This window comes from Lynx rufus, unplaced genomic scaffold (assembly GCF_022079265.1).
Source record: "Lynx rufus isolate CCGP_SWC_20201006 ecotype Redwood Valley unplaced genomic scaffold, mLynRuf1.p SCAF_10, whole genome shotgun sequence".
Classification (NCBI taxonomy): Eukaryota; Metazoa; Chordata; class Mammalia; order Carnivora; family Felidae; genus Lynx; species Lynx rufus.
The window spans coordinates 1,595,930-1,618,418 of record NW_025814824.1 but is presented as its reverse complement, the minus strand read 5'-3'; the positions used below and the strand labels follow the sequence as shown (position 1 = coordinate 1,618,418).

At 47.9% G+C, this 22,489-nt stretch overlaps 1 protein-coding gene across 1 annotated transcript in view; it reads right to left on the bottom strand.

The window, feature by feature from the left end:
* The window catches only part of PTPDC1 (protein tyrosine phosphatase domain containing 1), a 64,926-nt gene extending 54,540 nt beyond the window's left edge, over nucleotides 1-10,386 (bottom strand). Inside the window, exon 1 of the mRNA XM_047100701.1 lies at nucleotides 10,355-10,386. The gene's annotated coding sequence lies outside the window, so the exon portion shown is untranslated. The remainder of the gene's footprint in view (nucleotides 1-10,354) is intronic.
* Between the last annotated feature and the right edge of the window lie 12,103 nt (nucleotides 10,387-22,489).

Sequence of the window (22,489 nt, the reverse complement as noted above, 5' to 3'; positions counted from 1 at the left end):
GTATTTGGAAGACTCAATGTAGTAACGATGTCAGCAGATCAATGGTTTAATGCAATTCCTACTGAAATCCCAGCCAGCTTTTTGGAAACACACTCAAGTTTATTCTAATGTTTATATGAACAAGTAAATGTATTAGAATAGCCAATTTGATTCTGGAAAAGAGCAAAGTTGGAGGATTCACACTACCTGATTTCAAGACTGACTATAAACCGGTGAAAGAACCAACTCATGTTATGGAACAGAACACAGCCTGGAAACAAACCCACAAAAACACAGTTTTTGACAAAGGTGCGAAGACCATTCAATAAAGAAAGAACAGCTTTTTCAACAAGTGATGCCAGATACTGGAGTACATATGCAACAAACTGAACCTCACACAGATATTAACTCAAAATGGATCACTGACCTACATGTAAAATGCAGACATTATAAAATTTCTAGAAGAAAGTACAGGGGGGAATCTGTATGACCTTGGTCTTGGTGATGAGTTTTTAAGTATACCAGCAAAAGCAAATCTATGAAAGAAAAACTTTTAAGTTGAAATTAATTAAAATGAAAACCCTGAACTCTGTAAAAGCCACAGAGGATGAAAAGACGGACTGGGAGAAAGTACCTGCAAATCCCATGTCTGATGAAGGACACGCATCAAACACATGCAAACAACTTTAAAGGTTGAATAAGAGAACAACTCTTTTTCTTTTTTTTTAAATGAGAGAGAGCATGTGCGAGTACGGGGGAGAGGGGCTGAGAGAGGGAAAGAGAGAATCCTAAGCAGGCTTCATGCTGTGAGCGCAGAGCCTGATGTGGGGCTCAGTCCCACAACCCTGGGATCACGACCTGAGCTGAAATCAAGAGTGGGACGCTCAACTGACCGAGCCACCCAAGCATTCCTAAAAACTGGCAAAATGAGAAAGGGAGGAGAGAGGGCAGGGGTGGGAGGACAGGTTCCCAGGATGACTGATAACTACTCTTTCCTGCTCATATGTTGGTTAATTGGAGATATTATAGGTATTTACATATTGTATTTTTTAAAAATGTTTGTTTATTTTGGGGAGACAGAAAGACAGTGTAAGCAGGGGAGGGGCAGAGAGAGAGGGAGACACAGAATCTGAAGCAGGCTCCAGGCTCCGAGCTGTCAGCGCAGAGCCCGACGCCAAGCTCCAACCCACGAAGTGCAGGATCATGACCTGGGCTGAAGTCGGGTGCTTAACTGACTGAGCCACCCAGGCGCCCCACATATTGCATTTTTATTTCAGAAAAAAATGAAAAGGACATCAGGGTGTGTAAATTGTGGTTGCTGCAGAATTTTTCTTGTAGAAAAGAAACTGGTATGAATTTGAATACTTCTGAGTAAGAAATGGTTGAGCAAATGCTAGCATACATTTCTCACGGAACACAAGCCAGTTACATTCTCACCAAGTTATGTTTACATGCACTGAGCTGGAACTTGACTGCAATACGGCAGTAAGTTAAAAAATAAAAGCAAGTTGCAGAGTAATAGTTCGGGTTGAGTTACATTTATGTGTTAAAAAAACTTCAAAATTATAGAAAAATGCATTTGTGAATTAGAAACATAAGGGAAAACTGGTGCCATATGTGTCAATCTGTTAATACCAGTTTTAAGAGATTTACATTTGGAGCAAAAAAGGGAGCATTTGTCCTACTTATTCCCTTTATACACTTCTGTATTGTTTGAGCTTTATTTTGAAGTTAAAAATAAAACCTTTATATTATACTTTTTAGTTTCTACCGAAAGAAAAAAAATGGGCAAAAGATGTGAACAGGCACCTCACCAAAGACAGACAGATGAAAATAAAGCGTATGAGAAGATGCTTCGTATAGGGAAGTGCAACTTAAAACCACAATGATATACCACTCTATGTCAGAACAGCAAAACACAGAAACACAAGAAAACCTAGCAATGTCAACTGCTGGCACAGATGGGGGGCAAGAGGAAGCCTCTTTCACCACTGGTGGGAGAGAGGACAACGGTACAGCATGTAGAAGGCAGTGTGGCGGTCTCTCAGCCAACTCAACACAGCCCTAGAGTAAGACCCAGAAACTGTTCTCAGCTATTTACCCCACTAATTTGAAAACACATCCACTCAAAAAGACATATGTGAATCTTCACGATGGCTTCACTTGTAATCGCCAATATCTGGAAATGACCCACCTGTCACAAAACCTACTAGACCACTGTTCTGTGATTAAAGGGAAAGGATCATTATTCTATGCAACAACGTGGATAAATTTTACATGTAGCACGCTAAGCAAAAGAATCCCATGTAAGATTACACTGTAAGATTCCATTTATAGGACTTTCTGGAAAAGAGACAAAACAGTCTTTGCAAGACGTCTGAAAAGGGCAGAGGGGCGACCGAGTAAAGCACAAATTTTTAGGGCCATGAAACTATTCTGTCCAGTGCTACAGTGATGGATACGTATGTTATCCATTTGTCAGCCCTCCCAGAACTATTTTATAGCACAAAGAATAAACTTTATGCAATATTTTAAAATGCAAACTAAAAAAAATCAACTAGGAGGGTGGAGAGTGGGGAACCCCAGCAGGGAATGCAGACAAAAGAATTTAATTGTATTACAAATGTGTGAATAACCTCACGGGGAGGAGGAGGGGGGATGGCAGAAAGGGACCTGAGTAACTCTGGAAATGACCGGAGACTGAAAGTCAAAAGGAACCATACACTCCACTGTAGCTGGAAATGCGACTTCTCAGGGAGGGGCTGGTTAACAATCTTGATACCCCTGCCCACGTATCCTGGAATGGAGAAGTCAAGTAGAAACATGGTGAATGGCAGAAGCCGGGTCTCTCGCTGTTGCAGATGGAGGGTACAGATAACAAGTAAGCACCGGGGAAAAGGCCAGAATGAACCTGGTGGGGGGGTTCTGAATTAGAGTCTGAGGCATCAGCCGGAACTCCTATTTAGCTTAATACAGAAACCGACGACTCAAAGTGGAAATATTACAGAGATGTGTGCACACACAGGTGAGTCAATATCCACATATTTATCTCCTAGCTCTGCTCACTCACGGGACCTAAAAGCAAGGACACCCCAGCAGCGACGAGCACATCAGAGCAAATCCTGGCTTTTAACACCAGGATCCGGGGATCCTTGTTGAAATGGCTGATTTTAGGGCTGGGACAGGGAATACACTAGATGAATCTGACGCATCCTGTGGTGCCGGAAAGTAGGCAAGTGCTCCAAACACAAACAGAAACCACCGGAAAGAGCTCTCGATGGTAAAGTTGGAACAGTTTGAGCAGCAAATAAATACTGCACTTTTCAGTTGTATCTACCTGGGAACAGAAACCTCTGACATGCTCAATAATACAAAATTGTGTCACCGTGCAGGTATATTTTTCCCAAAGTCGGAAGGCAGGGGGACACACCAGAGTATACCTTAGAGGGGAAGACGCCAGAATGCTTAGGGAGTCACACGAACAACAGTCCAGTTCAATATAGTAAATATCTGAGCCCCTACGAGGTGCCAAGAGCTCTGAGAACATGGGGGAGTACAAAGACCAAATAGTTCCTGAGGTGCGTGGCCTGAGGGACGGCTCAGGACACCCTCACAGGCTGAGTTGGAGTCAACATCTGGCACCAAGTAAGTGATTAATATATGTTACGATCTCTTCCCCAAATGCCCAATGCAACAGGACTCACTCTACTGAAACCAGTAAATTTCACCACTTATGTGACAAGAGGATATTACTTCCATTCTATGTTGTTATAATCAACTAGAGAAATTAGCATTTTAGAAGTACAGAACTTAAAAGTCTAAAACTTAACATGCAGAAAAACTGTTCAGTTTTCTTTCTGTCTACATGAATGGCGGAGTCCTGTACTTTGACTCAAGGAGGCCACCACTGATCCAAGTAACAGGCAATTAGAAAATAAGACTTTGGACAGCACAAAATGAAAAGCAGAAATACTCCACGATCACTTTATAGAACTTTAGACCATTAAGGGCATGAACACTTTAAAATTCCACACATAATTAACATTCTGTTTCTCTGTTTTGAAATATGGAATGGCTGCATCAGAGGGAAGAGAAGAAAATTATCCAGACGAGAATGCTTTCCCACACGTACCAGGAAACACACACAACTGACCACCGAGAGGAGAAAGCCTCCCCAAAGCCCCTGCTTATCACCTCTGCTCCCAATGAGCTTTTGCTGAAAGAAAACAGTTGATTCTGTACAGCTTTATACTCACAAAATTAAACACAGGCTAAGCTGGATGCGTGCTAGGACCTTTGCAAAACAGGCTTATGGAGGGCGTGTGGACACGAGTCAGCTCGGGGCAGAGACCAGGAGCTCAACCACGGGGGCCAGCAGGAGAGGGCACAGCGTGACGCCAGTGTTCACAGGGCACGGTGACGGTGAGCGTGTTCAGGTGGGCCTATGACATGAAGCGAGAAGCCCGAGATGTGTTCAAGACACGACAGCACTGACGGCGGTGAGCACAAGGAGGCCCGCGGGTCGGGAGGGACCGTGGCAGGGCACGGCCTGGCCTGCAGGGACAGAACTGCAGGACAGCACTTCCGGGCCATACGGACATGCAGAGAGCTGGCTGGAAACGGAAAGGCATTCCCGCTAAGCAAAGTCAAACACGACAACCGTACACACAGTACGTCCACACAGGCGGAGAGAAAGCGCTTGAGAGACACCAGGTGGCTGACTTCCCCTGACCCGCTCCTACGGCTTCCGTTATTACTCGCAGTACATATTCGGCCACTCTTCAGTTCTTACTCAGGTGGCCACCACAGACTTGAAACGCTAGCTCACCGGGCCCTTCCCTAAAGATTCCCGAGGAGCCAGAGGTCTGAAGACGTCCGGAGAGGTCACAGTCTGGAAAAAAGAGTGGACAAAAGGTGTTGACCTTAGAATAAGTGCCTCCATTCACGGAACTCCCAGAGTAGAGAGCACACACTACACGCGCTCGCAGGAGACGCAGCGTCCAGCGCTCACGGGACAGCTGGCTTGTCTACCACCATCCCGAGTAAATCCACCGCAGATCCACAAAGGCGAGCTCAACTAATACGATACTAACGCTGCTGGAGTTGCAAGGTTTTTTTTCGTTTTGGCTTATCAGTATCTTCTAAATTTTTACACTCAATGATGTTTTACTTTTATAGGAATACAGTTCCACTTTCAAAAGATCCGATAGTTGTAATGGTTATTACATTACACACAGCCTTAGTTATTTACTTTCGTGCTACATGTTACAATATATTCCTGCCATTGTTTCTAATATCTGCTGTAAATTTAACCTGTGGCCTGAGTCAATTTATACATAGTTTCTCATTGGGGGATAAAGACAAAACTATTGTATATTTCAAAACAGCCACAATGTAATAGTCAAATATATTTGCCCATCAGTGATAGACACAACAAAATTGCTACCAAGTTTGAGGTAATATACAAAAGGCTAGACAGAATTTTGAAATTGGGCCATTTTCTTTGGGACACAAAAATTTTAAACTTGAATATCTATTACTCAACTCTAAACATATTTTCAGTCAGCCATCTCCCCTTTCCCTACAATTCTGAGGAAAAGTTCCAGCATGTGATTTTACTTTTCCACACTGACCCTAATCCCCTCAAGTCCACTCTTCATGCTCTGCCTCTAGCAAATAAAGTAAAAAATAAACATTCTCAAGGACTGGCTGACAAAGTTTGAAAAGAAGAGAACTGAAGGTGCTACCTGTCACCAATAGGATAAATCTTCCTTCAGAGATCTCTTCCGACAGAGACCCCTCCGGTGCGCAGTAAGGCTGAGAGGCCAGGGTTAGGGAAGGAAAGGAGCAGATAATTGATTTTGTTCCTGGACAGGCAGTTTGGGTTTCCAAATTTATCCTGTAGAGCAATTCAATAAATGGATTCTTCTGGTCCTTATTCTAGCAATAAAACATCTGCTTAAAAAGAACTAGAATTGGGGCACCTGGGTGCCTCGCTCAGTTAAGCGTCCAACTTTTTGTTTCGGCTCAGGTCATGATCTCACGGTTTGTGAGTTCGAGCCCCGCATCCGGCTCTACACTAACAGTGCAGAGCCTGCTTAGGATTCTCTCTCCCTCTCCCCCCCTCCCTCTCTCTCTCTCTCTGCCCCTACCCTGCTTGCTCACTCTCATTCTCTCAAAATAAATAAATAAACTTAAAAGGATTTTTAAAAAAAAATTTTTTTTCAACGTTTTTTATTTATTTTTGGGACAGAGAGAGACAGAGCATGAACGGGGGAGGGGCAGAGAGAGAGGGAGACACAGAATCGGAAACAGGCTCCAGGCTCCGAGCCATCAGCCCAGAGCCTGACGCGGGGCTCGAACTCACGGACCGCGAGATCGTGACCTGGCTGAAGTCGGACGCTTAACCGACTGCGCCACCCAGGCGCCCCAAAAGGATTTTTTTGATGAAATAAAGTCTTGAGTTCACATATAGGGCCAAACATCTTTCCTTCTGAAGGGTAGAACGCCACAAATTACTACACTGACCGTGCAGAAAAAAATGGTGTTGCTTGAACTATAGTGAAAAGAAATGACTCCCAGACCAAAAAGACTTTTATTTCCCTCAAGAAACTATTAGCGGGCTTTCTCCTAGCTGGTCTCCACCTACTCCACCTGGCCGGCTCCTATGCTCATAAGCGGGACAGCACTCAGACACAAAGCTCTGATCCAGAGACTGACAGGTGTTCGTGCCCACAGATAAAGAACAAAAGGCAGAAGTGCTCTTTCATAGCAACTACAAGGAGGCTAGCTGATGGCCTTGGGGGGGGGGTACCTGCCAATCAAGAGGTTAAGGACTAGGCGCTAAGCATCCAACTCTTGATTTCAACTTGTTCATGATCCCAGGGTCATGGATGTCGGGCTTTGCGCTGAGCATGGAGCCTGCTTAAGGTTCTCTCTCTCTCTCCCTCTGCCCTTCTCCCTCTGTTCATTCTCTAAAATAAAAAAAACAAAACAAAACAAAAAACGATCATGGACTAAAATCATAAGGTTTACCACCAAGAGGACAACTGTTAGGTTTTAAACCATGGCAAAAAAGTTATGTCCAAATACTTAACTAGACAGCCCAGGAAACATGACTAATAACGAACTGAGAAAATGATAAGCAGAATGCCTGTTAATATTTCTGTTAGTTTTTTTCATGCAAGTGTAAGTAGTTAGGGAGTTTCAGATTTTCATCATCGTAACTGGTCACTTGCAAAAGTCAGTTTCCTTAAAAATCCAATTTGTTCAATTTGCTGTCATCAGATCTATTGCTGTTTGATCAACTAGAAAAATAAAAACATGTACCTTATAAGCGATGTCTAAGGTCATGGGCTAGTTGTTCTCTCAGATATCTGTTTAATGGTCAGTCCACACTCACTGTTCGTGTTAAAAGTCTCATGGGCTTGAGGATCAGTACGTTTTCGAGATCATGGAGAAAGATTTATGGGGACACAATTTTCTACAAAACTAGGTGCCCATACTAATTGCCATTAAAGGAAATGATTTCCAAGAAAAAATACGATTATAACTTCTTGTAAGCTAAGCCAAAGAACTGTCAAAGCACTGACATTTTTATAGAACAAATTTAAGGTACATCTCTTGGATCAACTGTGAAAAGTATTTCAGACCTGTGAAATCTTCAACTGTGCTCGTTTATTTTCTTGAAGTTTCCTATTTTCTAACGCACAATGTACTTTTAATTGAGACTTTAAGAGTTTAAGAGAATTTCCCAACCACTATTTTGTTACAAATCAAACTCAGTGAGAAACACATTTCCTCATCATGCTAACATTCAGAGACTTTGTAGTTGTACTGTTCAAACATTTATCACAATCTGTACTTACCTTTGTTTTTATATTTGCTTGTATTTTTTCTCCCATATAATTTCTGTAAGATCAGGGACCCTGTCTGCCTTCCTCACTGGTATATCCCCTCCACCTAACACAAAGCCTGGCACCAATAATTGTTCATAAACATTTACTGAATTAACAGATGGATGATTTTAGTCATAGAAAGGAAAGCATGATTAGGAGCTAAATAAATAGCCCGTGCCCACAGATCTCTCAAAAATATTTAAAAGGTGGCTCATTGTTATTTTTTTAAATGTCTTCATTTCACTTTTGAGAGAGAAGGAGCACGAGTTGGAGAGGGGCAGAGAGAGAGAGGGAGACACAGAATCCGAAGCAGGCTCCAAGCTCCAAGCTGTCAGCACAGAGCCCGACGCGGGGCTCAAACCCACGAACCGAACCATGAGACCATGACCTAAGCCAAAGTCAGATGCTTAACAGACTGAGCCACCCAGTCGCCCCATGGCTCGTTATTATTTTTATTGATTTTTTCTTTTTATGCCTTGCATGCAGTAGGTCCTCAAAAATAAATTGCATCTTTTTTGGAAATGAAAATGACCTGGAATATTACAGCAGTATGGGAACGCACTAATCTCTGAAAACAGGGAAGGTGAAAGAGAACAGGACAAAACTGCCTGTGCTTAGTACCCTGCCAGGCCTTTCCATATGCTGTCCCAAATAAAACCCTGGAGGCACTGTCCCCATCTTAAAGATGAGCAAAGTGAGACTCAGCCAGGAAGTCACTGGCCCAAGGTCAGGAAAGTGTTAGAACTGGGGTTAAAATACGAGTTCTTGCTTAAACCAAAACCCACTTTATCTTCTCTACCCCAAGTTGCCTTCACGGGAACCAAAAAATACTCCATTTTTTTCAGTAACAACACATTAAGTGCGTTAAATGACACAGTTAATATTTTGCAAAGTGGGGCGCCTGGGTGGCTCAGTCGGTTGAGCGTCCGACTTCAGCTCAGGTCATGATCTCACGGTCCGTGAGTTCGAGCCCCGCGTCAGGCTCTGGGCTGATGGCTCGGAGCCTGGAGCCTGTTTCCGATTCTGTGTCTCCCTCTCTCTCTGCCCCTCCCCCGTTCATGCTCTGTCTCTCTCTGTCCCAAAAATAAATAAACGCTGAAAGAAAAAAAAAAAGAAAAAAGAAAATCCTGGGGGCGCCTGGGTGGGTCAGTCGGTTAAGCCGCCGACTTCAGCTCAGGTCACGATCTCGCGGTCCGGGAGTTCGAGCCCCGCGTCGGGCTCTGGGCTGATGGCTCAGAGCCTGGAGCCTGTTTCGGATTCTGTGTCTCCCTCTCTCTCTGCCCCTTCCCCGTTCACGCTCTGTCTCTCTCTGTCCCAAAAATAAATAAAAACTTAAAAAAATATATTTTGCAAAGAAATGTTTTGATTATTCAACTTACATATTTTAGAACAGGAAATGTATGAGTAAACTAAAAAAAAAATCAAATGTATCTTTAGGTGAGGCCGAAGTGATGTGAGAAAGAACGGATAAAGTCACCAGCAAAGAAACATTCCAACGTACACGTTTTCACACCCACCGTGCTGCTTATTTTAAAGCTAAAGAAAATCTTCAGATGTTGAGGCAGTTTTAGTCGGAAAAAGGATGAGATGTGCCTTTAAGAGAACTGTGAGTTAAGGTTTGTCCTCAGGATAATTTCCAGATTTCCAAGTGGGATTTTGAAGTGCAAGCCCCTTCTCTCCGAAGATTTTCCTAAATGCTGGGACCCTGAACAATCTATACGAGGAGCACCGGGGAGACTTCATTCATCATCAGTAGGGGGATTCGGCAGGGTGTGGAAGTGATTCTGCCACACTGGTTGCACTGGGGGAAACTGTGCTTCTCAGACCCCTTTCCATAGCGTCCAATGTTACCTTCTAAAATAACTGTCGTGGGCCTGAATTTTTTTTATGAGGATCAGAGGAGCATAGGAGGAAGCTCTACACTGGAAAGGAGGAGAGAAGGGAGGACAAGGCACCTTCCCAGACGGCGCGGACGAGGCAGGGCGCCAGGCCCGGTCAGCAGCTGGTCCCCGCCGAAGCCCGGGGTGCAGCCCCTGAAGATGGCCCGGGACGCGGGGCACCTGGGGCACCGCAACTGGGGGACCCGCACCTGGAGGCACCTGCACCTGACGGGAGAACCAGACCAGGGAGCACCCGCACCAGGGGGCGTCCCAGACCCCGGCGGGACACCTGCACCTGGGAGGCATCCGCACCTGGGGGCACCCGCACCAGGAGGCGGGAGGCGGCGCGGTCCCAAGTCGCCGGCGGCGGGGTAGCGCCCAGGGGCCCCCGGGACCGCCGTGGCGGGCTCGGGCTTCCATCCCAGCCTCGGCCTCCCCGCGCGGACGGCGGAACGACCCCCGCCCCCCGCCCGGTCCCCACTCTCCTCACGCGCTTCCCACAAACGGCCGACGCGTCGGGATCGGGGCGGCGGCAGCGCAGGGCCGACCTCCGCCTCTGGAGGAGACGCGCCAGGCCGGCCGCCCGCCCGCACTCACCGCGCCGCCCGCGCCCGCCAAGGACGCCGCCGCAGCCGCCCGGCAGCTTCCGCCCGGCGCCACACAACCGCCGGCGCCCGCCTCGGCCGCGGCCGGCGCAGGCGCTCTGGGCCGCTCCCGGGCCGCGCGCGCCGCCTCGCCCCCGCCGCCGACGCACGTGACGCGCGCCGGCCAATGGCAGCCCGAGGCGGCCTGGGATGCGGCGGCGGGCCGCGGCAAGGCCGCAGGATCCCGCCTCCCGGCCGGACTCGGAGGCCGGCGGCCGCGGGAAGGGAAGGCAGGGCCCGGGTTCGGCCAGCCTGTGCCCGCGGGACGGGGAGCCGGAACCTGGGCCCCGCCCCCGAGCTACCCCGCCCCGACGGCCGCGACCGGCCCACGAGTGTCCCAAGGGGCCCGCACCTGCTCCCCAGCGCGCGGCGGATGGGGTTCGCCTGCGTGTAGCAGAACCCCCAAATCCCAACACCCCGAGCCTTATCGCAAGGCTGCCTCCCCTCCAAGAGCAAGGGGAGCTCGGGACCCCAGGGGCCCAGGCTCTCTGCGCTCTGTCCTCACGGCTTGGCTTCCGACCGCAAATCTGGGGGAGCTCCGGCAGTCACCTCCTTGATTTAGGACGGGCCTTCCAGAAGCCCCTTCCAGCAGCCTCTACCCACATCTTACACACTTAACCTTAGCAGCTCACCCAGCTGGGAAATGGAGTCTGAGCACGTTTCTGCCCGCGGTGAAATCTCCTTCCAAAAAAGAGGGAAAGAATGCTACGTCCTGGTGGGTGGGTGGGTGTTGTGGGTGTTGTGTGTGTTTAAACCGGTGCGGGTGGTCCTGTATCACACAGTTCCTTAGAAATAAGTCCTCCTGGATGTGAACAACTTACTAGGCGAATACATGCTCTGTGGCTGACCTTGTGCTGGATGCTTGCATACATCTTCCCATTTAATTCTCAACAACCCTGCGAGGTAGGCATGATTACCTCCGCAACACCGCTGATCAGGGATGGCAAACTAGAACGCAGATGGCTTTTACGTACACCAGATGATCTGGTGTGGGCGGCTCTACAGTGCTACAAACACATGGGACCAAGTAATATAAGTTTGTGTTGTTAAATCAACAAGGCCACCCAGCTCTGACAAGATCACTCCTCTCTGCAGCTCAGGAAGCAGGCCTCACATAATCCACCAATGTAAAGATATTACCGTGCCAAAACAATATAGTGAGATTGTAAAAGGAAACGTTTTTGATGAACAGTAGAGTCTAAAAGAGAGTTGAAAAACTTGAACTTGATTTTCCTCAAGTTTGTCCAAGGGAGAAGAGTGCCCACACTATGGTTTATTAATAAGTAACCGGACTGGTTTAAAGGCCTCTCCAGGAGCACCTGAGTGGTTCAGTGGGTTGAGTGTCTGACTCTTGATTTCATCTCAGGTATGATCCCAGGGTTGTGGGATAGAGCCCTGCATCAAGCTCCGCACTGAATGTGGAACCTGATTAAGATTTTCTCTCTCTCTCTTTCTCTAAAATAAATATACAAATAAATACCTCTCAAATATTGTTGCTGCATTAAACTTTGACAATTAGTGGGGAAAGTTAGACATTGATCTGCCTGTAGGGAGCCCACAGTCTATGGGGACAAAGACCAGAACACAATCTGAACTCATCAGGACAACCCTGGGTGGTGTAGGAACATGTGAGAAGGGTATCCAATCTGGAGGGGAGGCAAGGAAGAAGTAGGGAGTCATCAGAGAAGGCCTCAAGAGATAATTGAATGGGGGGCTTGAAAATTGAACTGGAGAGGACCAAGCTAAGTGTAGGGAATAGCAGTACAAAAGTATGTAGGGCAAAAGGGTGTCGCTTATGTGACTGCTGGGTTTGAAGAGAGGACTAAAAGAACATAATAATTAGGTGGTGCCCTGCCGTGACAGGTCACGTATGCACGTAACTGGTCATGTATGCACATAAGGACTTCGCATCCCTATGGCCACTTGCAGCCATTCCCTCCTCGATTTGGGGGTTTCTTTACTTTGTGTGTAGTCTTGGTGGTGTTCCTCATTTAGATACCCTCTGGTATCCAAATATCCAAATCCATTCCTAATTTAGATACCCATTGGCATCCAGCCAACAGACGGGCAGTTGACTCAAGCTAAGCCAGGATCATCTACCAGTAGTGAGAGGGAAAGTCAGGGGTTCAAACATCCCCACCTGAGAGCAGGCAAGGGGGATGCCTTGTGGGTCCACGAAAAGCTTACAAAATTGCATGGAAACCACAACCGAGGGTAGGGGTTATGTGTGTGATGTTTTCCTCAGCCAACGCAATAAAGTCTCATTACTTCATTTTCACACCTCAGAACTAGATAGGAATAATTGTATTTTAGTCCCTGGAAAGATGTATTCTTTACTTACTTTGATCATACTTTCTAACCCCAAATTAAATACTCGGTATTTTAGGGGCGCCTGGGTGGCGCAGTCGGTTAAGCGTCCAACTTCAGCCAGGTCACGATCTCGCGGTCCGTGAGTTCGAGCCCCGCGCCAGGCTCTGGGCTGATGGCTCGGAGCCTGGAGCCTGTTTCCGATTCTGTGTCTCCCTCTCTCTCTGCCCCTCCCCCGTTCATGCTCTGTCTCTCTCTGTCCCAAAAATAAATAAACGTTGAAAAAAAAATTAAAAATAAATAAATAAATAAATAAATAAATACTCGGTATTTTAAATCAGCACTATTGGGGAAAGTCTGGACTATGTCAACATCATTTCTCTATGACAGTTTGGATGGGGTGTTCCACCAAAACAATTTTTTGAGTAATATGTGCAAAGACTGCCATCCAATTTCACTCTAATGCCATGTTCAACTGACAACCTTCTTGGAGTTTTTTTATTGTGCTGTAAGATTGATTGCTTTGATGGAGGCCATGACAAGGGTTTTGTGGTTGTTTTTTTTTTTTCCCCTTGAGTTATTCTAGATGACCAACTCTAGAGCTATTTTATTTTAAAGATGAGTCACTCGTTGCCACAGATTTGGGGGAAAGAGAGAACAAATTAGCACTGTGGAATGTCCTCATCATGTGGTTCTCTGAGTAATTTAATGTCCAGTGGTACCCACTGTTTCCTGAAATTGTATGGAAGTGTGCTATAACAACATGATGTAAGAAGATATACTTAGTGACAGAATTGACAACACAAATAAATCAACGTGATCAGAGGATCAGAGACAAGGACCAAACCATAACGGCCCATAAGTAAGAGGGCAGGTGATCTCGCCACAACCCCATCGCTCTCAAAAACAGTACTACTGGGGCGCCTGGGTGGCGCAGTCGGTTAAGCGTCCGACTTCAGCCAGGTCACGATCTCGCGGTCCGTGAGTTCGAGCCCCGCGTCGGGCTCTGGGCTGATGGCTCAGAGCCTGGAGCCTGTTTCCGATTCTGTGTCTCCCTCTCTCTTTGCCCCTCCCCCGTTCATGCTCTGTCTCTCTCTGTCCCAAAAAATAAATAAAAACGTTGGAAAAACAAAAACAAAAACAAACAAAAAAACACAACAGTACTACTGAGGCTGAGGGCAGGAGGCTTAGAAAGTGGCTAATCCTCACCACAGGGGGGAAGTAAGTGGGGGCACAAGCCCGGCTGGCCTGTCTCCAAGAGCTCCTGTGAGCCTTGAAGTCTCTTGAATGAATGCGTGAGTGAAGAAGCAAAAGTGAGTGAGGACGACATCCAGATGCTGGGGCTCGTCTGCCAGCGATTCTCAGCTCTCAGCACAGAGCCCTGCTCGCTGTGGGGTCCCCACCCCATCCTCCTGCTTGTCTCAGCTCCCCCCAGTCCTGCCCCGCCCCGGCGGCAGCTTAGCCACTGGCATGTTCTCATGCACTTAGTGAGTGTTTATGGGATGAGTGATTGATGGTTTGAAGAAACCAACGTAGAGGAATTGAAGAGGGAGCTTAGTTACAGTCCAACAATCAAAGCAGCCGGTCTGTGCTCCGTGCTCCATACACTTGGTTCAGTTCATCTTCACGATAGCCCCACAAGATAAACATGTTATCATTGCCTCATTTTACAGGAAGAGGAAGCTCAGAGATGCACCAGAGTTACCTAATTAAGTGGAGGAATCAAGGTCTAAAAACCCTGAACAGTCTGATTACAAAGCCCATGCTGTTTTCTGACATTCCCTTATAGCCTCTGGAAAGTTCACAGGAAACTCTGGTCACCGTATAGGCATGTGCACCCCTGACACATTTCATGTGGGTGTTTATCTTCCAAGAGGACAAGGCCCACACCACAGTTTGGGCAGGACCACGTGGGCCAGCGAGGGCTCACTAACCTTCCACATTCCTTCAACTCGGCCCCTGGAGAAGGAAGACAACAGATGGTCAGCGGGCTGCTCATTTCCCCAGCCATGTGGCTTTAACTAAACAGGCTGCTTGGGATTCCTAGTGGCCACAGGGTCTGGCATGTTCAAGTTCAGCGAGAGCCTGATGCCTGCTTATTAAATCTGCTCAAAAGGCAGCCACCAGGCCACCATACCAATACAGTGGGAGACAGAAGGTACTAGAAAGAATGGTGGGTGGGGAGTAGGAAGTCAGTTGCAGTGCACCGTTTTTATTATTAATGTGCGTTATCGAGGGGAGGCTGGGAAGGGCTCCATGTGGGTACTCGTGCAAGTAAGCCAGTCCTTACTAAACAGAACAATCAAGACTGAATTTTTATTTTTTTATTAAAAAAAAATTTTTTTTTTCTTAACGCTATTTATTATTGAGAGACAGAGAGAGACTAAGCGTGAGCAGGAGAGGAGCAGAGAGAGAGGGAGACACAGAATCGGAAGCAGGCTCCAGGCTCTGAGCTGTCAGCACAGAGCCCGATGTGGGGCTCGAACTCACAAACTGAGACATCATGACCTGAGCCAGAGTCAGACGCTCAACTGACTGAGCCACTCAGGTGCCCCAAGACTGAATTTTTTTTTTTAATTTTTTTTTCAACATTTTTATTTATTTTTGGGACAGAGAGAGACAGAGCATGAACAGGGGAGGGGCAGAGAGAGAGGGAGACACAGAATCGGAAACAGGCTCCAGGCTCCGAGCCATCAGCCCAGAGCCTGACGCGGGGCTCGAACTCACGGACCGCGAGATCGTGACCTGGCTGAAGTCGGACGCTTAACCGACTGCGCCACCCAGGCGCCCCCAAGACTGAATTTTTAAAAGAGAAGGGTGTTCTAAGTGAGGGCAGCAGTGTGGGGCCTGCTCCTCCTGCTTTCTGACAATTGCACTCCCGCCCATGGCAGCTAATTACCACCGTGCACGCCATGTGTCAGGTTTTCTTAGATCCTCGTGGGTTTTGAGGTACTTTATGAAGCAACTACTCCACTGGTTACCAACTTTATCAGAAGGCTGCATACTGGGGCGCCTGGGTGGCTCAGTTGGTTAAGCGTCCGACTTCAGCTCAGGTCACCGCGGTGCGTGAGTTCGAGCCCCGCACTGGGCTCTGTGCTGACAGCTCAGAGCCTGGAGCCTGCTTCGGATTCTGTGTCTCCCTCTCTCTCTGCCCCTCCCACATTCATGCTCTGTCTCTCTCTGTCTCAAAAAAAATAAATAAACGTTAAAAAAAAAAAAAAAAAAGAAGAAGTCTGTGTACTATTATCCCCCTCCCCGGGTGGGTCATGTTTTGAAAGGTATCTGAAAGCAAGAATACACTTCTTCCCCTGCCCTGCCACCCAGCCTATTAACTGGACAGCCCTGGTTACATTATTAAATTCATATAATTCCATTTAAAAGCAAAGAAACATGGGTTTGGTTTCATTTTGCCTTCTAATCCCCAGGTCTGCTTTAAGGGTCCTATCTTAGTTCTCTGTGGACCATTTCCTTACCTGAAAATGGCGATGGTAAAGTAGGTCAACAGCACCTACCTCGTTAAGGAACTAGGGAAACGTGAGCCTGGTGAGTGAGAGCCTGGTGAAGATTTATTCCTGTTGTAGCTTCGCATGGGCCAAAGTTCCGTTCTCCTAGCTCATTGAGCCATGCAGGTCTCTGAGGCTCCCTGGGAATCATGGGATCCCATTCTTGGTGTCCAACCCGGTCCGGTTCACCCTTCTCATTTTACAGATGAAGGAACTTAAGACCCAAGTGGAAGATCGTGACCCCACTTCTGCCCTTGATCTTGAATTTTATGTCAATTTATGCACAGTCACAAAGAAGCAGTTAGTGAAAACAAGGCCTGGAACATCCCAGAAATGCAGAGAAGCCCAGAATGAAAGGGGAGGAGCGGTGGCCGACTAGGGGAGATGGGAGCACGAGGCTGAAAAGGCAGGCAGGACCTGTATCACACAGGACCTGCTGGGCCAGTTTAACTTTGGTCTCTAGTTCAGAGGCACGGGGAAACCAATGAGAAATGATAATTGTTGGTTGAGATTTGGAAACATCTGGACAACCATATTTTAAATTTTTTATCCATGTGTTTGAAATAGTCCAACCATAGGTTTAAAGGCATAAACCGTTACTGTGTAAACTTATAGCAAGAAATTGATCTGATTCTAATAAGGACACGAACCAAAAGCAATGGGCTTAACCAGACAAAAGAGATCGTAGGTTGGATGTGGACGGAGATCCCTGACCTCAAGCATTGTGAGCAGTGGACAGGTTGCAGAGAATGGCCCGTCCTGGAAAGCAGCTGAATTCTTAGCAGAGATCATTGGGAATCAGACTTTTCAAACTGAACTGTGCAAGATGAAGATTTAAACTGAAGAGGCAGAGCGCCTGGGCGGCTCGGTCGGTTGAGCGTCCGACTTCAGCTCAGGTCACGATCTCTGTAGTTTGTGGGTTCAAGTCCCACGTCAGGCCCTGTGCTGACAGCTCAGAGCTTGGAACCTGATTCTGATTCTGTGTCTCCTCTCTCTGCCCCCCCCCCACTTGTGCTCTGTCTCTCTCTGTCCCTCAAAAATAAATGTAAACAAAAAATTTAAACTGTCTGAAGAGCCTTTAAAATGTACGGTTGAGCATCCAACTCTTGGTTTCAGCTCAGGTCATGATCCTGCGTTTTTGTGAGTTTGAGCCCCGTGTCGGGTTCTGTGCTGGCAGTGCACTGTGTCTCTCAAAATACATCAATAAACTTAAAAAATAAATAAAATGTGCTTTTAATATGGGGGTTCCCTGTTTGGTTTTCTTTTATAAAAAATCCTGAGGAATGAGGGTGGGGAGTTTGAAAACCACTGGATGTACGGTGTGTTCCATATCAGCTGCAAGGCAGCGACCCCAGTAACACACTGGGAGCATCTTCTCAGGGAGAGGGAGGGACGAAGGCAGGGAAAGAATGTGTCTACTCTGCAGAACAGGCAGCTACCCAGGTTGGAGCTGAGGGCCTGCGCAGAAGCCCCCTGAGTTGCCCTAAAGTTACTTTAGCTCATTGTAAAACTAAGATCTCTTCCTATGGGCAGGGTTTTCAGCCACTTTTTAAAAATGTTTATTTATTTTTGGGGAGAGTGCAAGCAGGGGAAGGGCAGAGAGAGGGGGACAGAAGATCTGAAGCAGGCTCTGGACTGACAGGCTGACAGCAGCGAGCCCTATGTGGGGCTCGAACTCACAAACCACGAGATCGTGACCTGAGCCGAAGTTGGACGCTCCACCTGACGTTCGGTCACAGTACAACAGCCCCCGGTTGGGTTCTTGACATGCCTGGCCCCGGCGGGGGGGGGTCTTCCAGCCTGGTCTGTGCCAGGTCCCTCTTCTGTGCCCCACTCCCAGGGAGCTCTCACACAACAGACCTGGTCTTGCCCTCTCCAAATGCCTTGATGGCTCCCCACATCCTCCAAGGCCACACTCCCTCAGGTGACACCAGAAGGGCTTCGTGACCTTGCCCTGCCTGCTCCAATACCTCCCCCCATCCCCCATTTCCCTCAGTCCTTAAACCTGGCTGTGCAAACTCGGAGCAGTTTTCTGGATCTGCCCCGCCCTCCCTCACCTTTGCCACCTTGTTCTTCTGGCCGAAAATACCTCCTTTCCTTTCCTCCTTCATGATTCAGCTTGGTTCTCCAACCTTCCTGCACTTCTCCATATGTTCCAGCCCCTGAAAAGGAATGTATCATTGTGATATGCTGCATTTTACAAGGAATTTTTTGCAAAGGTCAAATGGGGTAGATTTGTATGCACTTTACAGACCAGGCTCACGGCGTTGACTTGTCCAAGTTCCCACAACTCGTTAGTGACAGGACGCGGCGATAAGCCAGGTCCTCCAGGGCACGACTCTTGCCCTGTCCCTGTGAACAGACCGCCACCAAGGAAGTGGGGGCCGCAAGAGAAATCTGTCTGCCCCGTTTCACCCTCATCTTGCCTAGGAGGAAACCTTCTTATGTAGCCCAGTGTTTCTGGCTGGGGAATACATTTTAAGCTCTGAAAAATATCATTTCTCCTGACATTTCTGGAAGAAATGAAAGCCAATTAACCAGTGACTTTGTTGATTAATTTACAACCTAATTCATGTTAACAGCAGATGAAAGAGGCTGCAAACAGAGCTTTTTTCTGATGTTGCAAGGTGGGAGCTTGGGTCAAAGTGTATGTTCAGAACAGAAAATGGGGAGAAAACCTTTCTCTAAAAACAGATGCTAGAGTTTTGATGGAGTCGGTGGTGTGGAGGCCAACGCGAGGGGGTGGGGTGGGGTGGAGACCAGGAAGAACCCACGTCTCCCTGGAGGTTTCTGGGACCACCTGACCCCGGCTGGCTGACAGCGGATGGTACAGCCTGGGCCTTGACTGGACCAGATGGATCTCTTCCCCTCTGTACTTTACTGCCACATTAATGGGACCAAAAAGGAGGATTTACGATCTTCTCTGCCTGTGGATGTCTTTCCGTTGACTTTTGTGTCCGGATTCTTACATTTCTTGTATTCCGTTAACAGACAGTTACATGCATTGCTCACTGCCGTAACAGGACTGTTTGTAGGCGGTTTGATCAAGTATGCACTGCCTGGGAACCCCCCCCACCCCCCCCCAGGGCCAGGGCACGCCTCCCCCCGCGTCCCTGCTCCCCGGTAGACTCCAGGGAACACTGATTTGTTTCAACTGTCCAGCACGATGCGGGGGTTCAAGGTAAGAGGCAGAGTCTACCGGGGTTGCTGGTACTCTCACTGTATTTCTCCCCCTTCCTTCCTGATCTTTCAAAATCTTTCCTTTGTCGCTTCAGTCTCGAGCTCTCTCAGAGTGGGTCTGCTGGCGACTCACTGAACTTCTCCTTTCTGAGCATGTCTCGCTCTTCTCTTTATTCCCAAGGGCTATCCCCACGGGGTGTAGGATTCTGGGTTCACAGTGGTCCTCTGTCCGCGCTTGGAGCGCGCCGCGTGGCTTCCTTCTGGCCGCCGCGGTTTCTGACTCCGACTCTGCTGTCCACGGCTTGTTTGCTCTACAGGCAAGGGGTCACTCACTTGTCTTGCGGATTCAGATACCTTTTCAGTTTGACTGTGGTGTTTGGTGTGGGTTTCACTGGGTGGATCCTGTTTATCCTCGACTTCTTTAATCTGCGGGTTTATGTCTTTTGCTAAATTTGGGAAATTATCAGCAGTGATTTCCTTGAAAATCTTTCAGGCCACCTTCTTCCTCCTCTCCTTCTGAGCCTCTAAAGTCTCAGTGTGTGATTTTTGTTATTGTTCGACAGGATCTGCGAGCTCTGTTCGTTTATTCTTCAAGTCTATTTGTTCTTGCTCAGTTTGGGTAGTTTCTTCTATTCTACCTCCAACTTCGCTGATTCTTTCCTCTTCTCTCCATTTTCCATTGTGTCCATCCATTGAGGTTTTCATTTGTATTTTTCACTTCTAAAATTTTCCTCTTATTCTTCTCTACATCTTCTATTTCTTTACTTAGACTTTCTATTTCTTCATTTGTTGCAAGCGTGTTCGTATTTGCTCTTTGGAGCATTTTTGTGATGGCTATATTAAAGTCCTTGCCAGATAAAGGGCGTCTGGGTGGCTCAGTCAGTTAAGCATCCAACTTCAGCTCAGGTCATGATCTCGCGGTCCATGAGTTCAAGCCCCATGTCCGTCTCTGCGCTGAGGGCTCAGAGCCTGGAGCCTGCTTTGGATTCTGTGTCTTGCTCTCTCTGCTCCTCCCCCACTTGTGCTCTGTCTCTCAAAAATGAATAAACGTTAAAAAAAATTTTTTTTAATCCTTGCCAGAGAATTCCAACATCTGCATCCTTTCAGTGTTGACTTCTGTTGATTGTCTTTTCTCGATGAAGTGGAGATGTTCCTGGATCTTGGCTTAACTGCTGATTTTCTATGATATTCTGGACATAATATGTTATGAGGCACTGTTTCTTATTTAAATCCTTTGTCTCTGCACTTTTCTAACTTCTGTGCACCTTCTATGTCATGGCCTAACTGACAGTTATGTTGGGGGCCCTGGGAAGCCAGGAGTGGGGCGGCAGCGGGGGGGGGGGGGAGGGGGGGGAGGGGGGAGGCACACAGGAGCACCAGAGGGCTCAGGAAAGTTCCAGAGCACTTGGAAAGAAAGCACATTTCCTTTTAGCCAGGGAAGACCAGCCAATCTCACTGAAAGCAGCAGCAGGGTAGAGACAGCAATCTTTTCTGAATCTCCCCTCAGGGGAAATAGCAGGGCAGGGGTTGGGGAAGGAATCTTTGAATAGGGCCTAGAACGAGAGGGTCCTGAGGAACTGAGCCAAAACATTGCCTTCTGAGACAGTGGTGCCCTTAACTGCAGGGCTTTGATTTGCTGAGGAGGGGATGCAGATTTGGGACTAGAAATAAATTCTCTGGAGGTGGGGAGACGCTGGGGATGTTCGCTGAGCCGTTCCTCCTTCCGGGCCCTTCCTTCATTTATCTAGAGCCCTCACCCTTTCTGCTAAGCAAATACTTTAAAACCACCGTGTAAACGGTTTCAGGTGATTACCCTGTCTCCACCTACCCCCTGGGCAAGGCTGCTGTGCTTACTGTGCTACGCCACACCAGTGTTTTTGATACTAGGATTATTGTGTTTGTCACAGTCTGGGCAAGGAAACAGAAACTCTACTAGGTATTTAAACAGAAAAAATGTATACAGAGACTTGGTTACAAAGGACGAAGAAGGTACAGAAGAGCAAAAAGGAAGGAGTGATAACCAGGCCCCCCCCCCCCGCCCCCGCCCTTGCCTGGGTCCCCTGGGGCACAGCCACACCTCTCCCACCCGCAGAGCTACCTCGAGCTGTCAGAGCACAAGCGGTCTTCCCTCTGCAGCTTCGCGTCTCCTGCCAGTGTTCCCCATCCTCAGGACCAGAAGCCAGCTGTCAGGTGACCCTAGGAAACACAGACTTGAGACACTCGGCTCCAGCAGCCAAAGGCAAAGCGCAACAAGGCAGGTGTGGACCTCAATGACAACAGCCATAACCCGTGCAGTCAAGCATCGTTGCAGCCCCTGTAGCGCCCAGCATTCCTACCTCCCACCACCTGCGTTTACGGTCACGCTCAGCAGAGGACAGAAGGAACAGAAGGGACAGCAGAGGACAGAAGCCTCACGCTCTTCCAACAGGATGCAGTCATGCTTCGTGGGGGATCCTCTGACTCTCACCCCCGGGAGGGGACCGCAAAGTCCCAGTACGCCCCATAATAACGTCTGAATGGTCATTCCTGTTCCGGCTCAAAGTCCTACTGGAAATTCTGTGACCCCAAAGATAACGGAAATGAATCACCGCCAAAGCTGCTGACTAAACACCAGGCGGAGGAGGTGGGAAAACCGGGTTTCCGCGCACACCCCAGAACAGCCAACAAGAAGCCCGTCCGTGTGGACAACTGGTCCTGAAGCCACAGCCGACATCTGCATGGTCTCCCCATCGCGTGTGTGTACTCTGTTGTCAGCCAGCCCCTCAGCTGGTGGGGGTCCTCTCCCCAACATCTGACGGTTTGAATTCTTAATAATCCTGCTTTCATTGAGAGGCCATAGTTTCCCACTAACTTTTGAAAACTAGCTTTATTGTGGCGTGACTTACATAAAAATACGCACCCACTGTAGTGTAGAGCTTTATGAGTTTTGAAAGATGGGTACATCCACTTACCCAGCACAACTGTAAAAACAGAACATCCCCATCATCCCAGAAAGTTGCGCGTGCGCCTTGGCAGCGACTTCTCCCGGGAGCCCCATCCAGCTGACGCTTTGCCGGTAGAGTCTTTCCTACAGAGTCACGTGCCGTGGGCTCCTCTGT